Genomic DNA, 19,900 nt, shown 5'->3' with positions numbered 1-19,900 from the left:
AGGCAAGAGAATCGCTTAAGCCCAAGAGTTTGAGGTTGCTATGAGCTATGATGCCATAGCACTACCCAGGGCGACATAGTGAGACTCTGTCTCAAAAAAAGAAAGAAAGAAAGAGTACCCCTTTCTTTTGTAATGAATGCAATTATCTGTGGGGGTAATATCTTGAGATTGTTTGAATATCATGTTCCACAACAAGTTGTATGCAGTGATTTTTTAATATCTGCATCTGTTAATAATCTTGGTCTAGGTCAATTAGTATTTATAAAAGGATGATTTTCTAATTCTCTCTTTCCTTCTATATTTATTATCTAATAGATGAGCTTCACCTCCCCCCACTTTAAAATATCACTTGGACTCATTGGTTCCCCCACCAAGTGTTCTAATCCCTTACCAATTTTCTTGCCTTTCTTCCCTCCCAATCTTACGGTTTTTGATACTCAGATTGTCCCAAATGTAGCCATTAAGAGCTTATCTTATTTTATTTGATCCTAAAAGCAACTGGATAAATTAGATGAGAATTTGCCCTTCCAAGCGAGGAAACAGACTCAGAAACTACAAGTAGCTTTCCCAGGGTCACATAGCTAGTCAGCAGAGGTGGGCAGATTGCAGACCTGGTTCTAAGTGGTTCCTGCTACTCCACACTGCCTCCTGGACATCCACAAACAGAATGACACCTGCTGAAACCAAAAGGAAAGACCGTGATCATTGCATCCTTGTTGGTGTAGCAAATGGTTGGAAACTCCCATTAGTGTGCATCACTAGGGAACGGGCTAAATAAATGGATATGTTGGGCGGCGCCTGTGGCTCAGTGAGCAGGGCGCCGGCCCCATATGCTGAGGGTGGCAGGTTCAAACCCAGCCCCGGCTAAACTGCAACAAAAAAATAACCGGGTGTTGTGGCGGGTGCCTGTAGTCCCAGCTACTCGGGAGGCTGAGGCAGGAGAATCGCCTAAGCCCAGGAGTTGGAGGTTGCTGTGAGCTGTGTGATGCCACAGCACTCTACCGAGGGCAATAAAGTGAAACTCTGTCTCTACGGAAAAAAAAAAAAAAATGGATATGTTTACCCAAAGGAAAACTATGAAACTATGGGGTGGCGCCTGCGGCTCAGTGAGTAGGGCATTGGCCCCATATACTGAGAGTGGTGGGTTCAAACTTGGCCCCGGCCAAACTGCAACAAAAAATAGCCAGGCATTGTGGTGGGCTCCTGTAGTCCTAGCTATTTGGAAAGCTGAAAGAGAATTGCCTAAGCCCAAGTATAGTAGTCCTAGCTATTTGGAAAGCTGGAAGAGAATTGCCTAAGCCCAAGAGCTAGAGGTTGCTGTGAGCAATGATGCCACAGCACTCTACCGAGGGCAAGGAAGTGAGATGCTGTCTCAAAAAAAAAAAACAAAGAAAGAAAACTATGAAACTACAAACAAGAGTGACGGTGTTCTCTATTACTGATATGGAAAGATCTCCAAGGACAAAGATAAAAAAGGAAAGCACTGGGTGGCGCCTGTGGCTCAAGGGGTAGAGTGCCGGTCCCATGTGCCGGAGGTGGCGGGTTCAAACCCAGCCCCGGCCAAAAACCAAAAAAAAAAAAAAAAAAGGAAAGCACTGAACGGTATATATTTGTGAAAGAAGCAGATAATTAAATATCTTTGAATTTGCACAAAGAAAGGAAGGTATAAAAACATAAAGTGATTACAAGTAGAGGGAGGGTGGGAAGAGTAGATAGTAGATTGTGTGTGTATACTAAGATTTCTCAAGATTTATATAGTGTTGATATTTAATAGCTTTACTGAGATATAATTCACATATACCACAAATTTACTAAAGTCAATAGTTTAGGTATGTTGATGGAGTTGTACACAATCAATTTTATTTCATTAACTTTTTTTGGTACTTTGAGTTGCTGTTCACACAGTTAATTTTATTATTTATTTATTTTATTTGTGTATTTATTTATTTATTTTTGAGACAGAGCCTTACTATGTCACCCTTGGTAGAGTACCATGGTGTCACAGCTCGCGGAAACCTCAAATTCTTAGGCTTAAGCGATTCTCTTGCCTCAGTCTCCCGAGTAGCTGGGACTACAGGTGCCCGTCACAATGCCCAGCTATATTTTGGTTGCAGTTGTCATTGTTGTTTACCAGGCCTGGGCTGGGCTCAAATCTGCCAGCCTCGGTGTATGTGGCTGGCACCCTATGCACAACACACCACGTATGGTATGGTTCCACATATGGTTATATGAAATGTTCATAATGGGCAAATCTATAGCAACAGAAAATAGATTAGAGCAATGGCAAATGACTGCTAATAGGGACAGTTTCTTTTGGGGGTTAATTTACCCCAAACATTTCATATAACCATATGTGGTGTGCTGTGACTGATATCTTTAACTTCTGAACATTTCATATAACCATATGTGGAACCATACCGTATGGGGTGTGTAGTGACTGATGTCTTTAACTTAGCCTAATGTTTTCAGGGTTCATCCATGTTGTAGCATGTTCCATTGTATGGATATACCATCTTTTATTTATTCATTTATCAGTTGATGGACATTCGGATTATTTCTACCTTTTGGCCATTATGAATAATGCTGCCATAAACATTTGCATACACATTTTTTAGTGGATACATATTTTCTTTCTTTTTTTTTTTTGCAGTTTTTGGCCGGGGCTGTGTTTGAACCTGCCACCCCTGGTATATGGGGCCGGCTACTGCTTGGGCCACAGGCACTGACCTAGTGGATACATATTTTCAATCAATTATGGTACATGTCTAGATTGAAATTGCTGGGTCAACTGGTTACTCTATGACCTTTTGAGTGAATTGGCAAATTGTATTTCAAAGCAACTAGACCATTTTATGTTCCCAACAGGAATGTTTAATTCCTCTAATTTCATGGGAGGCGCCTGTGGCTCAAAGGCTCCATATGCCGGAAGTGGCGGGTTCAAACCCAGCCATGGCCAAAAACTGCAAAAACTGCAAAAAAAAAAAAAAAAAGAAGTTCTAATTTCTGCACATCCTTGTCAAAACTTGTTATTATGTATTATTATTTAAAAGAAAAAAAATTTTTGAAGCAGAATCTCACTTTTTTGCCCTCAGTACTGTGGTATGATAGCTCACAGCAACCTCAAACTGTTGGGCTCAAGCAATTCTCTTGCTTCAGCCTTCCAAGTAGCTGGGACTACAGGTGCTTGCCACAATGCCTGACTGTTTTTAGAGACGGGGATCTTGCTCTAGCTCAGGCTGGTCTCGAACTCCTGAGCTCAATCTATCTACCCACCTCAGCCTCCCAGAGTGCTAGGATTACAGGCATGAGCCACTGCCCCTGGCCTAAAATTGTTATAATTATTTTTTTTTTGTTTTGTTTTGTTTTTTGTAGAGACAGAGTCTCACTGTAATGGCCCTCGGTAGAGTGCCATGGCATCACACAGCTCACAGCAACCTCTAACTCCTGGGCTTAAGCGATTCTCTTGCCTCAGCCTCCCAGTAGATGGGACAACAGGCGCCCGCCACAACGCCCAGCTATTTTTTGGTAGCAGTTCAGCCGGGGCCGGGTTTGAACCCGCCACCCTCGGTATATGGGACCGGCGCCCTACTGACTGAGCCACAGGCGCCACCCAATTGTTATAATTATTTTTAATAAGTTCTTGCTCTGTCACCCAGCCTAGAGTGCAGTGGTATGATCATAGCCCACTACAACCTTAAACTCTCGGCATAAACCATTAGCCTCCTGAATTATTGGGATTGTGGAGGTACATGCCACCGTGCCCAAATAATTTTTTTTTGTGGAGACAAGTTTTCATTATGTTGTCCAAGCTGCTCTCAAACTATTGGTCTCAAGCAATGCTCTTACCTTGGCCTCCAAAAGTGCTGGGATTATAGGCATGAACCACCATTTCCAGAGTGTTATTATTTTTATTGTAACCTCTAGTGGCTATATCACAGTGAATTTTGAACCATATAAGTGTTTTAGTAATATAGTATCTGTTCAAGAAATAAAATAAAATTAAATAAAATTAGAAATAGCAGCTCAGAAAGAAAAGTTTCAGATGGCTAATTGAAGGATCAGGGTGTGGAGAGATGGTCTCAGGGTATCCACAAGCTTCAGGTCTTTCTCATTTAGCCTAGTGTCCTGATGCATATACATTTTCCATTTTCTTTTTAGTATCATTCCACTTTTCCTCCTCTGTTGCTCTCCCAGGTTCTTTGCCCAGAGGCTGGGAGGTTTGGGTATAAAGTGCTGCCCTCAGGGTCTTTTGCATCAAGTGCAGCTCTAGGGACAGAGTGGCTAGGACCACACTGTTTTTTTTTTTCCTTTGAGACAGTCTCACTGTGTCACCCTCAGTAGAGTGCAGTGGCGTCACAGCTCACAGCAACCTCAAACTCTTGGGCTTAAGCGATTCTCTTGCCTCAGCCTCCCAAGTAGCTGGGACTACAGGTGTCTGCCACAATGCCCAGCTGTTTTCTGTTATAGTTGTCAGTGTTGTTTAGATGGCCCAACCTGGGTTCGAACCCACCAAATTCAGTGTATGTGGCTGGCGCCATAACCACTGTGCTACAGGTGCCGAGCCGACCACGCTGTTTCTTAAGACCACAGAAAGTACCGGGATTCTGTGTATTATGATGTTCTCACATTGGCTTCCTCAGTACTCATGATGAGGACTTTAGCCATTGGTGGCTAGTCACAAGGCAGAGGTATGCTTTAGAAAGATCTCACATCGGGGCGGCACTGTGGCTCAAGGAGTAGGGCGCTGGTCCATATGCCGGAGGTGGCGAGTTCAAACCCAGCCTTGGCCAAAAAAAAAAGAAAGATCTCACATGTGGAGTTTGAATTGAGTTCTTGCATTTTCAAGCTGCGTGATCTTATGCAAGTCATAACTACTCAGAGGCTCAGATTCTTCAGTGAAGTTGTGACTAGCCCAACATCATGCAGTCTGAAAACAGGAGATGTCTTGTCTCAAAATACCTCTTTATAAGTAATTACTAATTTTAAAGGGACAAATAGTAATGTTATAGAGGAGAAACATGGCAGACACCACTTTTGCTAAATGATCAAGGATAATACCAGTGATGGGTCACATGGATATCTAACAAGGACACAACATCACTGTGTGGCATTCTCACCAAAAAAAAAAAAAAACATAACCCGATCTAATCAGAAATACCTCAGAAAATATCTGATAAGCTCAAATTTTTTTTCTTGTATTTTACAAAATGGTAAAGTTCACGAGAGAAAAAGACTGTGGAATAGTTGTGGATTAAAGGAGACTAAAGACACATATGAGCAAAATGTAACATATAATCCTGGATTGGATGTTTCCCCAGAGAAATTTTATTTTTCTTTTGCTGTAAAGAGCATTATTTAGTCAACTGGTGAGATCTGAATACGAGTTGAGATTAGATAATAAAATTTCCTGATTTTGATAATTACAATGTGGAAATACAAGGACTGTCCTTGGTTTTGTTTTGTTTTTTTTAGGAAATATATATATTTAGGAGTAAAGCAGTTGTCTATATGTAGAAAGAGAGAGAACGATAAAATGTGGTAAAATATTAACATTTGGATAATCTGGGTGAACAAACATAGATTCTTGGTAATTTTCTTGCAGCTATTTTGTAAATCTGAAATTAATTAAAAAATTAAAAGGTTAAGATGGAAGGAGGGGGGAATGCTAATACTTAGAGCATAAGTTGTTGTGAGGATTAAACAAGGCTCAGTTTCAGCATGGTGCTTGTCACACAGTAGGCCTCACAGGACAGGTGGGCTTCTGGGTTGGGCAAGGCAGGTAGTAACTTTTGGCCATTATTTTTGAGCCTAATTAAAATTGGCCAGTGTTATATGATGATAATATTGTTCTGAATCCCAATTGGGACCCATGGTCTGACAAAAAAAATTTGTTCCTTATTTATAAATTCATCTAATTGCAAAATCTTACAAAAATATACACATCAAGTCACCTTTAATTATCTATTTAAATCATCTTGATATGTTAAATCTATGTGAAATCATGTTTGTCCTAGGAAAACTGGGGGTAATGATCACTTTTCATATGGGCCATTGTGGGGCTGGTTCTGCCTCTTACTTTCTTTTTCCCCTGTCCCTTCCTTCTCCCCTACCTCCAGCACTCAGTTTCTGATTTTTGTCACAGAGAGCTGTTTTTTGTTTTTTTAAGTTTTGATTATAAATAAATTCCATTAATTTTTTCTCTTACACAGTTCAAGAAAACAAGACAGATGTAAATGTAAGTTGGAAGAACATTTCTGAGGTTGGATATAGGTCTCTGCCATAAGGGATTGCTGACTAGAAAATCAGAGGCTGGCATTCAACTAATATGTTACAAAGTGTTATACAGTGTTAATAGGTGTTTTGAAAAAAGAGGTCGGGGATTGTTAGGGACACAATAGATGGAAATGGTGCTTTTTAAAATGTATTCCACAAAACCATTCTATTCCATTCTACCTTCCTCAGAACCTCTCATGTGAACAGTGTTCCACACACACAAAAAAACACTTTGAGGCTCAGCACCAGTAGCTCAGCTGCTAGGGCGCCAGCCACATACACCAGAGCTGGCAGGTTTGAATCCAGCCCGGGCCGCCAAACAACAATGACAACTACAACTAAAAATAGCCAGGTGCTGTGGAGGGTCCTTGTAGTCCCAGCTACTTGGGAGGCTGAGGCAAGAGAATTGCTTAAGCCCAAGAGTTTGAGGTTGCTGTGAGCTGTGATGCTACAGCACTCTACCCAGGGCGACATAGTGAGACTCGGTCTCAAAAAAAAAAAAAACCACTTTGAGAAAGACTGCAGCAGACCAAATCAGAGAGTTGTTTTAATTAGCTATGTCAAATGTTAATTGTTTTGGGAAACAAAAGAACTTGAATAAGCTTTTCCTTCTAAAATTCACACACTTTGCTTTCTGAGAGCTAACTTTGGAAAGAATGTTTCTGGTCTGAAAAAGTAGCAACCTGAAAAGGAATTCATGTCATACAACTGGAAATTTGGGGAAGAGCTCAATTTCTTTTGAAAGAGATTAGAATAAATACTTTTCTCTGAAATAGTAATATTTATTTTCTTTTTCATCTTTTTACTGAAAGCCTTAAGACATGAATGATTAAATTTAGAACAGATTTAGTCCAGGCACTAAAAACCCTCCAAGAAATCTTAATTAAAAAACATTTTCGAGATCTTGGATAGGCTATTTTGCTGAGTGAAAAGATCCTTAGTGTAACAGTTAAGTCTATTCTTTCACTTTTTTTTTTTTTTTTGGTGAGGCAGAGTTTTACTATGTGTCACCCTCGGTAGAGTGTTGTGGCATCATAGCTCACAGCAACCTCAACCTCTTGGGCTTAAGTGAGTCTCTTGCCTCAGCCTCCCAAGTTGCTGGGACTATAGGCACCTGGCTTCAACACCCGGCTATTATTTTTTTGCAGTTTTGGCCAGGGCCGGGCTTGAACCCACCACCCCTGGTATATGAGGCCGGTGCCCTACTCCTTGAGCCACAGATGCCGCCCAGTTGTAGTTGTCATTGTTGTTTGGCAGGCCTGGGCCAGGTTCAAACCCGTCAGCCCCAGTGTATGTGACCAGCGCCCTAGCTGCTGAGCTATAGGTGTCGCCAAGTCGATTCTTTTAAAGTGAAAATTTCCACCTCCTGGAGCTGCAGCTATATAACTATAAAGATTCAAATTCAGGGCGGCACCAAATTCAGTGGGTAGAGTGCTGGCCCCATATACCGAGGGTGGCGGGTTCAAACCCGGCCCTGGCCAAATTACAAGAAAAAAATAGCTGGGTGTTGTGGTGGGTGGTTGTAGTCTCAGCTACTTGAGAGGCTGAGGCAAGAGAATCGCCTAAGCCCAGGAGTTGGAAGTTGCTCTGAGCCGTGTGAGAGAGAAAAAAAAGATTCAAATTCAATGATACCGGTCAAGATTCTTTGTTATTGCTGTGGACTACCCTTTTGTTTTTACTATTTCTTGCTACAAATTGTTTGGTCTAAGAATTCTGCATGCGTTTTGCTTTTAAAAGTTTTGACTAGGAAGCAAAATGGCATGTTTGTATGTACAATAATAAGTTACTTTCATTCTGTAATTTTATAATACTATCGGTAAAATTTTTTTTTTAGTTTATGATGTGACAGGTGCTGTGCTGGTTTGCATAAGTTATATCATTTAAATGTGGCAAAACGACATGAGAAAACTAAATCCCTGTGAGCTTAAGTTAACATGCTTACAGCCATGGGACTACCTAAGAGGCAGATCTGGGACCAAAAATCAAAGCCAGTATTGTGTGATTTTTTTCTGTGGTGCAATTTGCAATTTTGTATGGAGGATGATTAGTTTTTCACTTTGTCTTTGAAGCTGGGTCCTGTCCTGTTTACTTGATGGGTATTTTGGTGTCCCTTGCGTGTTAGGCTCCAATATTTATCACTATTAAGTTCACACTCAAGAGATGAAAATAGTACGTCATGCTCATAGCAGCATAATTCACCATAGCCCCAAAGTGGAAGCAACCCAAGTGCCTATTGATGGATGAACAGTTAAACAAATGGTATTTATATGTACATACAATGGAATATTATTCATCCTTTAAAAGAAAAGGAATTCTGACATATGCCACAGTATGAATGACCTTGAGAACATTGTGCTAAGTAAAATGAGCCAGTTGCAAAAAGAGAAATTACTGTATGATTCTACTTGTATGAAGTATCTAGGGTAGTCAAATTCAAAGAAACAGAAAGTGGTGGTTGTCAGTGGCTGCGGGAACTTTTTAATGGGTATAGAGTTTCAGTTTTATAAGATGAAAAAGTCCTAGAGATTAGTTTCACAACAATGAATGTGAATGTACTTTATACTGCTGAACTATATACTTAGAAATTGCTAAGGTGGTAAATTTTATGTTATGTGTATTTTATCACAATTTTAAAAAGCCAGATAATGACCTTGTCTTAGTCCACTTTTGCTGCTACAGTAAAATACCTGGGACTGGATAATTTATAGAAACACAAATTTATTTCTCCCAGTTATGAAGGCCAGGAAGTCCAAGATCAGGGCACTAGCAGGTGTGGTGTCTGGTGAGAGGACGGCTCTTGGCTTCCAAGATGGCACCTTGTTTCTGTATCCTCCAGAAGGGATGACTGCTGTGTCTTCATGTGCTGGAAGGGATGAAACGGCAAATTCACTTCCTCAAACCCTTTTTTTTTTGGCTGGGGCCGGGCTTGAATCTGCCACCTCCGGCTTATGGGGCCAGCGCCCTACTACTTTGAGCCACAGGCGCCACCCCTCAAACCCTTTTATACAGGATTCATGAGGGTGGAGCCCTCATGACCTAATTCATCTCCTAAAGTCCCTACTTCTTAATACTGTTACGTTGAGAATTAAGTTTCAACATGACTTTCAGAGGGGACACAAATAGTCACACCATGGTACTCCACCAGTGTGTGGTTAAAATTGATCAGTGAGATGAAGAGGAACTGAAGAAGTCACAGGGATTAGACAGGGTAGGTCTGGCTGGGCAGTAGAAGATGGTAAGATTTGTATGGCAATGAGGAAGGTGGGAAGGGCAACCACGTGAAAGGAACAGTGAGCAAGGTTCCAAAGATGCCTTAAGATCCGATCCTAGCAAGGAACAAGTCTCCAAGTACATGGTTCTATAATTATGGGTGTTCCAGCCTCCTTCTACGTGGTCGGAGACTTAAAATCAAAGTCTAAACCAGGTTCATAAAGGTGTAGTATGCTGGGCAGAGTCATCTATGAGTCAATCAGTAAACATTTATTTAGTATGTAGTGTTGGGTGCTATGCTAGACACTTGATGTATGTTGGCAGACTTAATAACGCCAACAATTGTGGAGTTATTAATAGCTCCAATTAACAGATGCAGAAAGTGTGACTCAGAGAGAGGAAGTAACTTGTTCAAAGCAGAGAAGTGACTTTGCTTCTGGTAGGTGGCAGAAGCAAGACTTTGCCTGTGGAGCTCATTGTGTCTACTAAGCTACACAACTTCCCTTGGGAGTGAGTGCAAAGTGCTGTTTGCCTTTGAACTACGGTCAAAATAGCAGGTGCCCTACTACCACCTGCCATCTTCTTGTTGCTTTTTAGGGTACCTTGGCTGAGTAATCTTGTGTCTCTGAGGCTCAGCTTTCTTTGTGTTGTCGTGGGGTTGTTTTTGTTGTTGTTATTGTATACTACCGACTAGATGACCAGGGAAAGGTTCAGCTTTCTTATCCATGAGATGAAGACCTGTATTAGATGAGATTATTCTAAAATTTCTCCCATATCTAAAATCCCCATTCATTCATCCATTCATCAAACACCAATTTTTTTTTTTAGAGACAGAATCTCACTTTGTCACCCTTGGTAGAGTGCTGTGGTGTCACAGCTCATAGCAACCTCCAACTCTTGGGCTTAAGTGATTCTCTTGCCTCAGCCTCCCAAGTAGCTGGGTCTATAGGCGCCTGCCACAACACCCAGCTATTTTTTTTGTTGCAGTTTGGGCGGGGCCGGGTTTGAACCCACCACCCTTGGTATATGTGGCCAGTGCCCTACTCACTGATCCACAGGCACAACCCTCAAACACTAATTTTGTGTCTATTATATGCCAGGTACTGTGCTGATGTATGCTGGCAAATAAGATTTGTCAGTTTCAAAACTATTAAGAAATGAATATAATTGTGATGGATGCGTTACTTAGTTCAATGTAAGCATTTCACATTGTATATGAAAGCAGTACCCTGAACCCCATAAATGCATCAATGTACAAAGTTATGATTTAATAAAAAATAATTAAAAAAAAAAGATTTGGCAGGATACTGTTTTTGCCTATAAGGGGATTATAGGCTAGTGAAGGAGACACAGACAATTATACAATACAGCCATAGTGCTGGTAGTGATATATATAAGAAACTAGTGGAGCATAGAGAGAGAGCACCTGACCCTGTGCTCCCTGTGCTGGGTAGGAGAGGACCCCAAAAAACCAGGGGGATAATGAAAAAGACTGCAAGAACCTCATCTTCCTGTTGTCCATATGGTCATAAGCACTGCATATTTATTAAATTGAGTAAAGCCTCGGTAAGCTGCTTTTTTTTTTTTTAAACTGATGTTTATTTTCCTCCTTTATTTCCATCTTGTTTAAGAGCTTGTGGAAGAACAGCTTAAGACCACTCAGTGGTTGTTCCTACCCATTCAGTGGCCTGAGCAGTGGGAGCTGCAGACCAGTCTTCAGTGGCAGGCTGGGCACTCCAGTCTTCAGTGGGGATCTGCTGAATAGGCACAGAGGGCACTTGCAGCCTTCTGACCAGTCTGCAACCTCTGGTTGCGTAGCAGTAAACTCAGGAGCTGGAGCAGTCCATTCACCCTGAAATTCCTCCTTGGTCACAGCTTTCTCAGCAGCAGCCTGCTCTTCCTTTTTAATCTCTTCAGGATCTCTGTAGAAATAGAGATCTGGCATGACCTCCCATGGATGTTCACGAGAGATGGTGCCACGCATGCGGAGAACTTCCCGGGCCAGCATCCACCACATCAAACCTACCGAGTGAGCTCCCTTGTTGTTGCAAGGGATGGCGATGTCCACATAACGCAGAGGAGAATCTGTTACACAGAGCAATGGTAGGCAGGTTAATATAAGATGCCTCTGTGAGAGGTTGGTGGTCAGCCCTGGGATCAGTAACCACTAGAAGACGAGGCTCCCGGAAGGCTGCCGGGATCTGGTTAGTGAAGGTTCCAGGAGTGAAGCAGCCAGCGATAGGAGTGGCTCCAGTGGCAGCAGCAAGCTTCAGCACAGCTCGCTGGCCAGTGTCCTGGAGGATAGGACACTGACATCGGCAGGGTTTTCAATGGCAACAATGGCCCGAGCTGCCAACAGAAGTTTTTCCCAGGTCCTCTTCAGATTTATGATGTAGATACCATCACTTTTCCTTTTGTAGATGTACTGTTCCATTTGGAAGTCAAGATTGGTGCCACCTAAGTGGGTTCCTGCTGCAAGGAATTTGAGGACATCCTCCTCCTTCATTTGCAGGACATCAAGGGTGCCGGACATTGTGAAAATTTCCCTTTAAGTTACGGTGGGAATCCAGAACAACGCTGTGTGGGCCCTCCCCGAGTGGTGCCGAAAAGCTTTTTTTTCTTTTTTTGAGACAGAGTCTCACTCAAGCTGTCGCCCTGGGTAGGGTGCTATGACGTTACAGCTCACAGCAACCTTAAACTCTTAGGCTCAAGCGATTCTCTTGCCTCAGCCTCCCAAGTAACTGGGACTACAGGCACCCACCACAATGCCCTGCTATTTTTTTGTTGTAGTTGTCGTTGTTTCTCAGGCCCTGGCTGGATTCGAACCTGCCAGCTCTGGTGTATGTGGCTGGTGTCCTAGCCGCTGAGCTACAGGCACTGAGCCAGTAAGCTGCTTTTTATCTTAGGCCTTATGATAATACTGTTACATTGAGAATTAAGTTTCATGTTAAGATATCCATATTTGATAGATAAGCATAACAATGTGTCAAATATCTATAAAGTTTGGATGCTGTTTCAGATTAGAGAAAGAATATAAGGTTAAAAAGAGACCTCTGGGGTAGATTTTTAAAAAGATAATTTAGGAAGCATGGAACAGGTTAAGATTAGTAAGAGGCCCAAGGGCCCACAGTTACTTGAAACATTTGCAAAGTAAGTTACAGACGGTTATGCTTCAAGAAGCAAGTGAAGTGTCCAAGACACTGGGTAAAATCCATAATTCACTTGAAATTACTAAGGAATGGTAAATTACTAAGGATTAGATCTACCATGTATTAGAATTCTAATACTAAGGAATTAAAGTGAAAGTTGAGGAGCAAAGAGCTCACATTTATTGAGCAGGTACTATGTCAGGCACTATGCTATGCCCTTTACATTTATAATTTTATTTTATCCTCCCTACAATCCCGTATGGTAGGTGTTCTTATCATTACTTTACAGGAGTAGAAAATGAGGCTCAAAGAGTTATTACTTGCTGAAGGTCATAGCTAACAAGAGACTGAGCAGTGATTCAGGCCAAGTTCATAAAAATCAAGGTCTTTGTATACGTGGGTACAGGGCTCCCCATCATCCATGGAAGTCATGATAGTCAGGCGAGGTCAGCTCTTCAAGTTTCCTAACACCTAACTCCCTGAAGGACAGCTCCTCCAGTTTCCTGTGCCTTCCTTCTGAGGTGGTAGATCACCAGGTCTCAGAGATAAATGGCTTTTACTAAAACATTAATCTCCACCCCTTTTCTCCTCTCCCCGGTAGTATATGAATGTTTGATCTTAGCAATTTATCTCTTACAAGTGGTTCATAAAAACCACCAGTGAGAATGTTGATTGAGGCCAGCTAGGTTTATGTAGTTAGTCCCTTCTCCCTCTCCAGATAGGGATATCTTCAGCTCATTTGCTCTGTCTCTGTGGCCCCGAGTGACCTTGTCAGAAACCTTGAATTGTAAGATTCTTACAGAATCACATAGAACTCTCAACACTTCTAATCCTCTACCTCAGGCTTCTTCTTTCTCTTTCAAGATTCCTTGTGGTCCTGATTTCTTGTTAGGGAATGTTTTCTCAGCTGGCTTTGGAAGCAGGCCAAGTACAGGCCCTTTAACCCCTCAGAAAGTTCCCATAAATGACTGCATGAAATGTGGAAAACTAGCGTCCAGCATGGGTTGATGAATTACGGCCATGGGGAAAAGTCTCCTCGAGGCAGCCAGTTTCTGTGCCCTGGTACTCCATGGTTTGGGCTACAGTGAAACGGATAGAGGATCTGAGGTCAGGAGATCGGAGCTCAAGTCTTGTGGCTCCAGCCACAAATCATGGGGCCAGAGCACTTGACTTGTCTGAGTCTGTTTTCTGAGCAGTAAATGAAAGTCTGATGACAATCCCAGCTTCAAACTGCTATTCTGAGAGTTAGATAACTCAATGTATAGTGTAAAAGGGTTTTATAGCAAGCTTGTAGAATGTATTACAGATGTTAGTGCTTGTTGTTATAGACCAAATTTGGCTCAATGAAAAACATTTCTGAAAACTGAGCAAGATGCCTGCTGTGTCATCACCAGCCCACAGTTCCTGGCAAACATGATTATTGCCTAGGGAGGCATTTATGGTATCATTCTCTTGTTTATTTTTATAATCTTCTCATTTATAGTCTTGTAAATGCTACCAGAAGCTCATCAGTTTGTTGGAATTATTATCTTGTTCTGACAAATTTTCTAAGTGTTCCCTAGACATGTAGGAATTGTTGCTTGCTTCCATCTTTTTGCTTAGTAAAGTGATCGCTATTCATCATTGAGTTGGGAGAAACTCAATTCTAACTTGGGCGAAGAGTGAATTGTGGAAAGGATGCTGAGATATTTTATATAAACATGAACATAAATGATGGAGCTGGAGCTAGGAGGTATTAGAGAAGGTAACTTCCCTAAAGGGCCCCAAATGTCAATGGCTAAATCTCACTCTGGTTATTGCCAGAAAACTGACTTACACTCTTAATCGTTCCAAGTAAAAAAATCTCAAAGAGTAAGGATCGGACCAGTTTGGATCACATGACTACATGGCCCTAAGGGCAGGGTGATTTAGTACAGATGTGGCCACTGAGGGCCACAATGCTTGGGCTGCTCTTAGAGGAGGGGGAATCATTGTGAGGTAAAGAGTCACCTCATTTGCCATCCACTAAAAGGTCTAACCTCTCTTTTTGTTTTAGTCTGGTGGAAATTTTAGTGCAATTTAAGTCATCTTTCTAACCTTCTTTACTATAGCCACACCAAATGTTTTTTTTTTTTTGAGACAGAGTCTCACTTTGTTGCCCTCTGTAGAGTGCTTTGGCATCACAGCTCACAGCAACCTCCAGCTCTTGGGCTTAGGTGATTCTCCTGCCTCAGCCTCCCAAGTAGCTGGGACTACAGGCACCTGCCATAACACCTGGCTATTTTTTGTTGCAGTTTGGCCGGGGCTGGGTTTGAACCTGCCACCCTTGGTATATGGTGCTGGTGCCCTACTCACTGATCCACAGGTGCCGCCCTATATATATATATATATATATATATTTTTTTTTTTTTTTTTGAGACAGGATTTCATTCTTGCTCAGGCTGGTCTAGAACTCCTGAGCTCAAGCAATTCACCCACCTCGGCCTCCTAACTGCTGGGATTACAGGCATGAGCCACCATGCCCTGTCAAACTGTGATTTCTTTCTTTCTTTTTTTTGCAGTTTTTGGCCGGGGCCATGTTTGAACCCACTACCTCTAGTATATGGGGCCAGTGCCCTACTCCTTGAGCCACACGTGCCACCCCAAACTCTGTGATTTCTAAGTAACAGTCTGACAATCAAGTATGTGCTGAGAGTGTATTGTACTTGTAAATGGACATGGTCTACAGAGGTCTGGTGAAAAAGCACCCCCATCCCTTTTCAGCAGAGCTCCTTAAAAAGAGGAAAAGAAAAAGAAAAAGAAAAGAAACCCATCCTTTGAAAGCAGCAAAAGGTTTATGCCTAGCAGTGATTTATGCATGTACCGAGGAGGAACATTAGAAGAATAATAGCTGGCTGTTTATTTTGGAAAGTATGTGTAGTGAGAGTCGAGGCAGGGAGCTTTATTGTTTCTTTTGCCTTATTCTAACGTCCATTAGTGTTAATAGGATCATATATTCTAGACTTTCCTTGGCTTGCTGCCCTGACATAAATGTTTGAGTTCCTTGTTTTGGTTGTATGTATTCTTAACAACAGCAGGAGAAAAAAGAAACAATGTTGTGAGGTAAATTATTCTGTATACCTTATTGTGGATGGGATTTATCCTCTTGAGTCCGTGGCTACTAAGCTTACTCTGCTTAGGTGATTTGTGTTTCTGATAGCTATTTCAAGATAGTTTTATAATTTGCCCAAGGGGTTTGTTCAGAGGATGGCTAAATGTTCTTTCTATTGGGTGGAACAAGGTGAGTCTTAATCCTGGTTATCTGAGCTCCACATCCTTCCAGGTAGCACTGTCATCTAAAGGCCAGCAGAGCTGCTGTTCCTCTGCTTGTGGTATCCCTCCTGGGTGCATTTATTTAGACAGGAATTTGATACACAATGATCTGATTTACCCTCTGGGTGGGGGATTTAGTGCTTAGGGTTGCTGCTGCAGAATCCATTTTTTCAATTAAACAAATAGCAGTTGAGTTCCTGTTGTGCTTTGGGTATTGTTTCAGACTTGATAATTTTCTGGGTTAAGAGCCAGAATGAGACTGTTCAAGGAAACCCGCAGAATAAGAAAACTAAAATGTTGGGGTTTAAAGGGATCTTAAAGATAATCTAGTCCAGGGATCTGTAAGCTCTTTCTGTCCAGGTCCTTTGGGGGCCACATATGGTCTGCGATGCATATTATTCTTTGTTTTTACAGCCACTTAAAAACGTAAAAATCGGGCAGCGCCTGTGGCTCAGTGAGTAGGGTGCCGGCGCCATATGCCGAGGGTGGTGGGTTCAAACCCAGCCCCGGCCAAACTGCAACAAAAAAATAGCCGGGCGTTGTGGCGGGCGCCTGTAGTCCCAGCTGCTTGGGAGGCTGAGGCAAGAGAATCGCGTAAGCCCAAGAGTTAGAGGTTGCTGTGAGCCGTGTGATGTCATGGCACTCTACCCGAGGGTGGTACAGTGAGACTGTCTCTAAATAAATAAATAAATAAATAAAATAAAATAAAATAAAAATGTAAAAATCATTCTAAGAAGGAGGTGGAAGCATAGACTAGATTTGGCCCATGAGCCATAGTTTGCCAAGCCTTGATCTAATAGATTCTGCTCATTTTTAGCAAGGAGGAAACTGAAGGCCAGAGAGTGAAACAAACCCCTGCTTCCCATCCCCACCCTCAGGTTACACAGTTAGTTCCTAAGGCAGCTGGATTGGTGACACTTATTAAAGGATCCCCAGAGGTCAGGCCCACACCTGAAATTGACTAGTTACTTTGCATGGGTATAGCTTTGGTACTGAGGGAAGTATGAACCTTAGTAAATTGCTGAGTCTTGGGGTTCCTACCACACTCCAGGCACTGTTAGTGATGAGATGTTGTACTAATTTGCCACCTGGAAGAAAAACTCGGACCCCACTTCAGGTATAAATCAGATGGTGATTTATTACACCTGTGCAGGCGGGTCGCTGCCCAAAGGGCAAACGGCCCCGAAGAGAAAAGCAGGCTGTCTTTTATACCATTTTTGTGCTGTCACGGCAAGCCAAGCAAAAACAGAAGCAGAACATGGCTGTTGGTTAGCTCAGGGGGTAGCTCCGGGCAGGGTTACAGAGTGGGGGTGGGGGTGGGGCTGGTTGGCTCAGGGGGTTGCATCGTGGAAGCTGGCATGAGGACAAGCTTGGCTTGGGAAATTTTGCTTGAGTAAGCTTTCCACCATTGTTTAGCCATTGCTAGGGGGTTGGGTAAGTTCTACCATTGTTTTACCTGTTGCTAGGAGTTTTGGGGAACTCAGGGAACATCTTGTCCTGAAACCTGTTTTCAGAATTAACCCAAGGGAGGGGTTTGAGACGTGTGGGGACTCAGGCTGAGACAGGTGCCTTTAGGGGTCCTTTTGCTGGGTACTACAGAGAATGCAACGAAGTCCCAGCTCTCAATCAGCTTAGTTGTTGGTGTAATTAGGTCAGGTGGCCATGTGGAAAGTGGCATATAGAGACAATAGTGGGTACTGTGGAAGCACAGGTGGGCACTTCCCTGTGAGTGGGATGCTTCAGAGAGTATATGAATGAATGAATTCATTTGTTCATTGTACCTCTCCCACTTATGTTTTGGAAGCTTCTGCCAACCTAAAGAAATGAGCAGGGGTCTGCCCCCCCACTCCACCCAGTTTCTTGTTTCTTTCTTTGTGGACTGATGATAACCTGTGCACATCCCAAATATGCCTGAGTGAGTAATGATGTTAAAGGAACTCAAAAGATTCAGACAGCTGCTGGAGAAGGAAAGTTGCTTGTTTTACTGGTTTATCTGAGCAGAGCTATTCAGAGACCTGAAATTGATATAGGATTCTCCCCTTCAGGGCTGGACAGGGATCCCCCATTCTCTAGGCCCAGGTGAGTTCAGAAATCAGACCCCCTTTTCCAGGCACAAACAGGCTGCCTTTTCCAGGCCACACCCTCTGGGCTCTAACAAGATTAGGAACAAAAGCAGCCTAAGAGGTTTTTTGGGTGGTTCCACCTTGAGTAGAGAACACACACCCTAATCCCTTCCCTGAGACAAAAACTGCCAAGACCTAATAACCTTGCCCTAGAGGAGGGACTGCAGTCAACTTAAAAAGGATATTTTTCCACCTACCAAATCCTGGCCAAAATCTACTTCTCCAAACAATAGACAAAGGACTCTAGAGAGATTTCCCACTTGAGTCTTCCCCTTTACCAGAAGCTCCTGCTGCTTTTTCACTCCTTCTCTATTCCTTTCTGTCTAAAAAAATCCTCTCTTACCACTGATCTATAGCCCATGGGTTCATTCTTTGAATCCCTGAGACCAAGGACCTACTGAAGAAGAAATTCAATTAACAAAACCACATAAGAGCAAGAGAAATAAGTACAAAAAATAAAAAATAAAAGAACAAAAGCACATGAGATCAATCATGGAGGCTTTAATATTCTAGAACTTGAACAGTATAAGATATCCTTCTCATTTGTAGGCATTTGAGAAATTCCTTAAAATAGAGAAACACCTGAATATTTGTTTTCTAATAGAAAGTAATTAGGATCACTTGGCTACAACCTCTGATTTAATAGATACAGAACATGGGTCACGCAGCTAATTCATAAAATCTCAGGGTTCCTTTTAGATAAAAAGGACGTTGTGGCGGGCGCTTGTAGTCCCAGCTACTTGGGAGGCTGAGGCCAGATAATCACTTGAGCCCAGGAGTTTGAGGTTGCTGTGAGCTGTGAGTCTCAAGGGCCACAACTTGAGACTCTTGTCTCAAAAAAAAAAAGAAAGGAATAAAAGATACCTAGTATAACCACCCAAGTAATAATCAAGATTGGACCAAGCGTGGTAGCTCACGGTTGTAATCCGAGCACTCTGGGAGGCTGAGGTGGGAAGATTGCTTAAGCTCAGGAGTTCCAGACCAGCCTGAGCAAAAGACCCCATCTCTACTGAAAAAATAGAAAAACTAGCTGGGCCATGTAGTGGGAGGCTATGGTCCCAGCTTCTTGGGAAGCTGAGGTAAGAGGATAGCTTGGGCCCAAGGGTTTGAGGTTGCTGTGACACCATTGGCACTGTACCCAGGGCAACAGACTGAGACTCTGTCCCCCCCCAAAGAAAAGTAGACTAAAGATTAATAATCATAGCCAACATTTATCTCAAGTTATTATCATATATATTGTAACATATATTATCTAAATTCTGACAGTAACCTTATATAATAGTTATGATTACCATTCCCATTTTCCAGCTGAGGAAACTATTTAGAGAGATTAAGTAAAATTTTCCGAAGGTCACCAAGCCAATAAATGATAGTGTCAGGATTCAAATCCAGGCTCAAGTGCTTAACTGTGCTGAAAGCTCTTTACTCCACCTTGATTAAGTGCTTGAATTTGCTTCTCCATCCACTTGTGAGCTCGTCGTGGGCAAGGGCCATGAAGATCTATGTTTCCCCACTCTGGGCTTAGTGCATAAAATTTGCTCAATGACCGAATCAGCCAAACCACAGTTCTGGAGACAAGTGAGTGGGCAATTCAGGGGTTGAGGCATCCCCATGTCCATGTCTGCTGATGTCTACTTGTTCCCTGAGACGGATAGGCTTATAGGCAGCTTTAGGCCAGGAAAGCCTATTGCCCTGCAGCTATCTTTATGATGTCCCTAAACATTTTTGAGAATTAATGTGCACAGTAGAATTCTCTTTGAACTTAAAAGCTTCCTTGAAGATGGGATAACTTGGTTGCTTTCTCTGAATCTGATGAAGTTTGAGGAGGCAACTAGAAGATTCTCTCTGCATGTG

General features: G+C 42.4%; 1 protein-coding gene and 1 pseudogene across 4 annotated transcripts in view; one reads left to right on the top strand and one right to left on the bottom strand.

The window, feature by feature from the left end:
• The window catches only part of RAB30 (RAB30, member RAS oncogene family), a 115,417-nt gene that overhangs the window by 10,480 nt on the left and 85,037 nt on the right, over nucleotides 1–19,900 (top strand). For 2 of the 4 annotated variants that reach the window (XM_053561554.1, XM_053561551.1), the window contains exon 1: nucleotides 11,800–12,041. The exons of the other annotated variants lie outside the window; for them this stretch is intronic. The gene's annotated coding sequence lies outside the window, so the exon portion shown is untranslated. Of the gene's footprint in view, nucleotides 1–11,799; nucleotides 12,042–19,900 lie in introns of those variants that run through there. 4 annotated transcript variants of the gene reach the window in all.
• Nucleotides 11,081–11,810, bottom strand: LOC128564541 (40S ribosomal protein SA-like; annotated as a pseudogene).

This window comes from Nycticebus coucang, chromosome 14 (genome assembly GCF_027406575.1).
Source record: "Nycticebus coucang isolate mNycCou1 chromosome 14, mNycCou1.pri, whole genome shotgun sequence".
NCBI lineage: Eukaryota > Metazoa > Chordata > Mammalia > Primates > Lorisidae > Nycticebus > Nycticebus coucang.
This window is presented reverse-complemented; position numbering and strand designations above follow the sequence as displayed.